The 6,678-nt window shown below is 45.7% G+C and overlaps 1 protein-coding gene across 4 annotated transcripts in view; it reads left to right on the top strand.

The window, feature by feature from the left end:
• The first annotated feature begins 5,623 nt into the window (after positions 1-5,623).
• Positions 5,624-6,678, top strand: part of TRPC5 (transient receptor potential cation channel subfamily C member 5) — a 172,693-nt gene continuing 171,638 nt past the window's right edge. For 3 of the 4 annotated variants that reach the window (XM_081846957.1, XM_081846959.1, XM_081846958.1), the window contains exon 1: positions 5,624-6,411. The gene's annotated coding sequence lies outside the window, so the exon portion shown is untranslated. The remainder of the gene's footprint in view (positions 6,412-6,678) is intronic. The other variant, XM_081846960.1, reaches the window with a different exon arrangement.

Below are 6,678 nucleotides of genomic sequence, written 5' to 3'. Positions count from 1 at the left end.
GACCAAGGCAGTTTCAGGTATGTTTCAATCTCATATCTAGGGAACTGTCTTTCTTCCTTAGAATCTTACCTTAGTCAAAATCAAAGGTAGCTTGAACATGAGAAAAGGTGAGTCATCCATCTCAAGCAACAGATTTTGTATGGCATTAAGGCAGGGGTCAGCAAACTTACCACACCTTGGGCCGGTGTCTCCAGTGCCGATAGCATGGTGGGTGGGAGAGGACATGCCCATACGCATGCGCGCACACTATTTCCGGTGCACTTCCGGGTCAGAGGAGCACCAGAAATAGCTTGTGCGCATGTGCACGGGACTCCTCTGACCTGGATGTGCACCAGAAATAACACACGTGCATGTGCAAATAATGCTTGCGCAAATAATGCTTGCGCATTCCTCTGACCTGGAAGTGGGCAGCCATGCAGCGCAGGACCGGCAAGAGCGGGCGGCGGCAGTGGGCAGCGGGGGTCGCTGCGGGCTGGATAAACGAGTCCCTCGGGCCTTATCCAGCCTGCAGGCCTTAGTTTGGGGACCCCTGCATTAAGGGAAGTGGAGTGAGAGGCAGGCAGATCATCCCCCTTGGGTTTAATTCACAGGACATCCTCCTGCACAATGGAATGTTTCTCACCCAAGTTAATTTATTAACATGACAGAGGTAGAGGCTTGTTATTTATAAAGAAAATTCTTTTAACAAAAGTTTTTTGGGGGAGGGGCAGGCAAATGCTCCACTGATGTTTAATGATGAAACAACTGATTTGGAAAGAGATAAGCTTCTGCCTGCTGTTCTTAAACTGACTCCTAAAACCACCTGCTCACATATATTTAGAATGAGCTTTGTACCTCAAAATAAAAGGATTAGACTTGCTAATCCCTAAAAGGTAAGAGAAAGAACAGCAAGCTTTGGAATTTTGTATATTAACATCAGTCTTAGCCTGTGTTAAATATAGAGGCACATGAAAGCTTGTGTATAGCATGGCTAAAATATCCCACTTGGGATGGAACAACAATCAGAGCCATGGTCATTTTAATTCTGGTTGGTTCAGACATACTTTAAACTTCACTGGAGGCTGACTGAGTCAGAAATGATCCATCAAGCGGTGTTGGAGTGGACCAATGTTCTTCAACTTTGGACCCCAGAAAGTGGTAAATTACAACTCCTATCACACTCAGCCATTTTAACTACTGGACAAGGATGGTGGTGGTTGTAGTCCAGCTTCAGGCGACCCTTGGTTGAAGAACATTTGTCTACTCCAGCAGTGTTTCCATGGGGTCTGAGAGGGTCTTTCCAAAAACCTACTCCTTTTAACTGGAGACACCAGGGTTTGACACTGGGACCATCTGCTTGCAAAACATATACTCAGCCACTGAACCATGTCTGCTCTGCTCCATTTTATATAAACTAAGGGGTTGGGCTGGGTACATGTAGGTATCATGTTCCAACTTAGAGCCTCCAGAAGGGATGTGGCTCTTCAGATGTTGTTGGGCTCCATCAGCCCCAGGGATGATGGGAGCTGTAGTCAAACATCCTCTGGAGGACCACAGGTTCCCCATTCCTGGCCTACAAGATAGGGTACTTCTAAGTTTTACCTGGGTCCAGGCTAATTCATGGGAGATCAGCACCATGGTCAGCTCACTGCCAAACTGGGTAAGGAGTCCTTCTGTATTCAAGGCACCAAAGATTGGCAAGCTTTAAATGTTGCTCCAGCATAGGCAACAGCCAGCTGAGAGCTTAAGTAGTCCTGCAGCCAAGTTCATGTTCCCCTCGTAGTGAGCTAGAAATTTGCCCTGAAGTGCAGAGAAATGTGTATGTGTGTGTATAGGGTTCGGTTACACCCACCCACACGTCCACTTTGGCATAAAAATAAGACACCCCCTCCACTTCCCACTATATACATGAATGGGTCAGATATACAAATAAGCAAACATAGCTACCTATGTCACATCTAATATGTTTCTGGGTATGTGTCTAAATGCATCTGTGCATATTTTCCTACCTCCCCTGACTTACTCTCCTTTGCTAGTTTTCCTCCTCTAGAAACTAAATTTTAAAGAACAGCGCTGAACATTTTTTCCCTGTTTCTCTCCCCTCCTCCAACCATATTCCATTAATTAATAAGAAAATATATTATGTTAAAATTAGGAAGGGAGAAAAAGAAATTCGTTGGAATGTTCATGGGTAGAGTGTGGAGCTTTGTTATTTTTCAAGCTGAGAAAAGGGGTTGTGAATGTTCTTTCATTGCTGTTGTTTATTCAACAAATCATCTTTTTTTGGGGGGGGTCTGCATTGTGCAGCCTTTTTTCTATGTCTTTGCTCACCAAAAACCCCATGACTTCCTGCAACTGTGTGAAAGCAAATAGGTTGTATACATTGAAGCCCTGACACAAGCACTATCCTCAGCTGCCGTAACGTAAGCTCAACCCACTAACATCTGGAGCAAATTCTAAAGCACCATGTAACTGAGGGAGAAAAATGGAAGCTTCTTTCAAAGGGGGCGGGATGGGAGACAGATTTCAGCACAATACAACATAACATCCAACTTACAAGTTAGACGTTAAGATCTTCATGATTGGACAGAGACCAATCTTTTGCTTATGGCATGTGCATTGATGGTGCAAGCATATGTGTGCAATTATTATTATTTTTTTTATTTTTTTGTACAGGGTTGTGGCTACTTGGCAAGTAGAAAGGAAGAGGCATTCATACAGGTGGGAAAGAGTCCCTGCCTTGCAACAAATGGAAGCAGATTTTCATGATTTCATACAGGAATCTCTCCCAGCCATGCCTGGAGATGACAGGCATTGACCCTAGGACCTTCTGCATATAAATGGATGTTCTACTACTGAGCTACATCCTTATCCCCAATAAATCCTTGTTTCTCTCATATATATATATATATATGAATGAAATATATATATTTTAACATATCATTTCCAACAATCATTTAACATAACTTCTTATCTTATACAATATTTTAGACTTCCATCAACACCTCTGAAGATTTTCCATTCTTTATCACTTGTTCTGCATTTCTTAATTTTTCTATTACTTTTAATTATCCTTAACTAATAATTCTTTTCAAAATCTTCCTTGCAATATTTCATGAAGTCCTCCTAACAGAACTTCTTGCAATCCTACTAGCGTAATCTGTTTATCCAATAAATCCTTGTTTCTCAGAGGCAAAGAGGGTACTATTCCCCTAATTATACCTAATGATTTATGATGCCCTCTATAATTTCATGATTTTCACAGGAATAACATTGCATTCATTTTCTTTTTGGTCATACCCAAGAGTTAAACCTTCATGAAATGGTTTTGTCTCCAAATTGTCAGCAGACCTGATTCTTAGAACACTTAATCAGCATAGCTAAGTTGGGTTTAGAACTGATTACATGGATACCTGGAGCCAATTTACACATTACATGGGAGACCCATGATTAGTGTTTAAAAACAACACACCCCTGAAAATGCAGTTTCAGAGTGGGGTGGATGACTGAAAAATTAATCAAAACAGTATTGTTATGAAGGGGGTGCTTAACCCTTCTCCCAAGACAATAATTGTAATCAAAATTGCCCCACTTGCTTTCCCACCTGTAAGAAAAATATGGCTAATCTGATTGCAAAAATGGCACTCAGGGAATGAACTCCACCTCCCTCCAAAACTGCTTCTGCAATCAAATTTCCTGCCTTCTTGCATTTCAGTGTTGTTGGGATATATGCAAAAGCATTTGGAGACCAATCAAGGTGTCTAAGCATAATGTGGTTCTTGGCATGAAATCTATGCAGCTGAAATGTTCTAATTTTCTTGTTAGATGTAGAGAGATTTATTTTCCCAACGTGTGGGGATAGTACAGTAAACCTTTGAGCCCAGAATTGTATTTGCCACATTGCATTTGTGTCTTGAGCCTCAGAGGGAGAAATTATATGCTACTGGCACCACTCACCCAGACGTCAAATGATACTGTGAATATGGAGCTTAAAGGTCCCAAATACCAAGTGGTGCATGAAGCTTGATGGCAGCTGTGGTGTGGTTCTTTGGTGTGAAGTTTGTTGCTGTCAGCTGCTAAAGTAGTGTGAGCTGATTAAAAAAAAAATGAAGAAGAACCTATTGTGCTTATCTTCACTTATCATTTTTCTGAGCTGATGAGCTGACTTAGGTAAACATGGAAGGAGCTGCTGCATTCTTGCAAGAGTCGAGTTCCGAGTGGTTCTGTCCCTTAGCATCTTTGAGGAGCTCACTTCCAGGGTGCCAAGTTTTTGCTGAGCAAAAAATCTTGTTTGCCAGTTTAACTGCATCCTCCTGTCAAGAGCAAGTCTCTCAGCTCAGAGGTAGCTTCAGAACCAAGGTGTACCAGACATCTGCCAGAAACTGCACCTAAGCAAAACTGTGAACAGAGGTTGGGAAAATGATTACCTGCCTGATACGGAGTCAGGTTGCTGGACCATCTATATCAGTACTGTCTTCAAAGTGATGAACAGCAGCTCCTCAGGGTTTCAGCTGGAAAGTGGGCATTCCCAGCTCTTCCCGGAGATCACAGGGATCAAACATGGGACCTTGTGCATAGAAAGCATGTCCTCTACCACTGCTCTAGGGTCCTTCTCCAACTTAAAAGATGTAGATTTTCAGCTGTGCTTTTGAGAGAAAACTACCTTGACTTCATGGGGTATCATGAAGTTTTGAGTCTCACCTTTGGTTCAAATGCAACCACTTTCTCAAGCCAGGAGGCAAGTTAAGCAGAACAGGAGCTTTTCCTTTGCTGCTTTCATCTAGTTCCAGGAGCAGGTTAATGTTGTGGAGAACAGAGGATTGTAGAAGAGGGCATAGGCCTCTAAACATAATATGCTGATTTTTCTGATTGCTACTTCTATCATAGACCTGCTTTGTTAAGACCCAGAGTGGTGTATTGGTTAGAGTGCTAGACTAGCACCTGGGAGTCCAGGGTTCAAATTCTCACTCAGCCATGAGACACACTGATTGACTTTGGTCACCACTTCTCAATTTAAATTACCTTACAAGGTTGTTATAAGAATGAAATGGGGCTAAGGGACACCAGATATTATTGTGTTGAAATCCTTAGAGGAAAGGTGAGATATCATCACCGGCTTAAGGCCTTGGGCATTCAGGTGCCCCTTCCCAGCTTCTTATGAATTCACTTATATTTTCATTTGTGCAGCTGGCTTTGAATTGTTCTGATCTGCTGGTTTTCCCTCTGCTGTCTGTTTCCCCTTTTCTCTCTGTGTTGATTTTTTAAAAATTGCATTTTGATACTATTGCTTCTGGTCACCTCTGACTTCTTCAAGAATGGAGGGATGGGGGATGCGGTACCCTCCAGATGTTGCTGGACTCCATGACCATTGGCCATGCTAGCTGGGACTACTGAGTAATGAATGCCAACAACACCTGGACGGCCACAGGTTCCCCACCCCTAATATATGGCTTCCCTTACACAGACGCACACCAAAACCAATAACCATCCCCACCTGAATAACCCCTGCTACCCACACCAGGAACCTAACATGATCTTCCTTTTCTTTTTAAATGTTTTGGGCTGTGGTGGCTTTCTGGGGTGTGGGGGGAGTGCACTTTAAAAGGACTCTTAGCAAAGCGAGGGTTGTGGATTTGGGCTGGGGCTTGTAAGCAGTCTCTTCCTCCCCTCCTGCCCGAGCGCACCCCCACCCCCCACCGTCGATGGCGTTTTCCAGAACCCCGTGAGAGAGAAGCGAGCAAACGATCGAGAGGGCTGGATCCCAGTCCAGGCGGAGAAACGACTGGAGTGGCGGGGGGGGGCGGGGGGGGTCGTCTCCGGTGGGGAAGAGGAGCCAGCCAGCAGCGGCGGCTGCTGCTACTGCTGCGGGCGAGACCGCTAGTCAGTTTCGCGCCTCTCTCCCCCACATCTGCTAAGGTGGTGACACGGATCGCTCGTCTTCGGGCGGGAGGAGACGGGAGTCTCACCAGCAACCCTTTGCTGCTCTCTGCTCGCCATCACACCCGGAATCCAGGAGAAGCAGCGGCGGCGGCGGCGGCGGCTGTGGAGGAGATTTGGGATTGTAGCGCAAAGAAGCGAAGGCTGCGTCTGCCTGACAGCCCCCCATTCATCCTCTCTCTCCCTCCCGCACCTTGTGCCCGCTTGGCTTGGGACCTGGGTTGGAAAATGAAGATGCCGTGACGTCTAAAGGTTGGTTGCCCGATGGGCAAGTTTGGTGGGGCCAAGTAAAGGAGTCCGGTGGAAGAAGGAGCCGCGGGACTCTTCTTCCCCCACCTAGCGCTCCTCCGTCTCCCCTACCCACCCCAACGGCCACGGGGGCTGGATTATTATTCCTGTTGTTGCATCCCTGCCAAAGAGGAGCGTGCCTCACCCACGAGGGAGCCTGAGGATCACAGTCCGGATCATGTAGAGCCTCAGTTGTTTCTCGCTTAGGTGAGTCTGCCGGAGCTCGAGGGGTGCGAAGGAGGAGGAGGAGAAGCGGGGTCGTGTGTGGACGGAAGCAGTGGGCTTTGAACCCCTTTATGGGGATCTGCTTTGTCTGCCATGAATCTGATCTATGTGTGCTCCGTGGGCTGGAAAGGAGAGCTAAATGTTGGGGTCATGGTGGGGCCGTTTAGGGATGGTTCAGGCTTAGTTAGGGGTACAATATAGGGAGGGAGGGAGGAGCCCCCCATCCTCTCGCTCAGATCATGTGTCTAT

Source organism: Podarcis erhardii (assembly GCF_964252035.2).
Source record: "Podarcis erhardii genome assembly, chromosome: Z".
NCBI lineage: Eukaryota > Metazoa > Chordata > Lepidosauria > Squamata > Lacertidae > Podarcis > Podarcis erhardii.
This window is presented reverse-complemented; position numbering and strand designations above follow the sequence as displayed.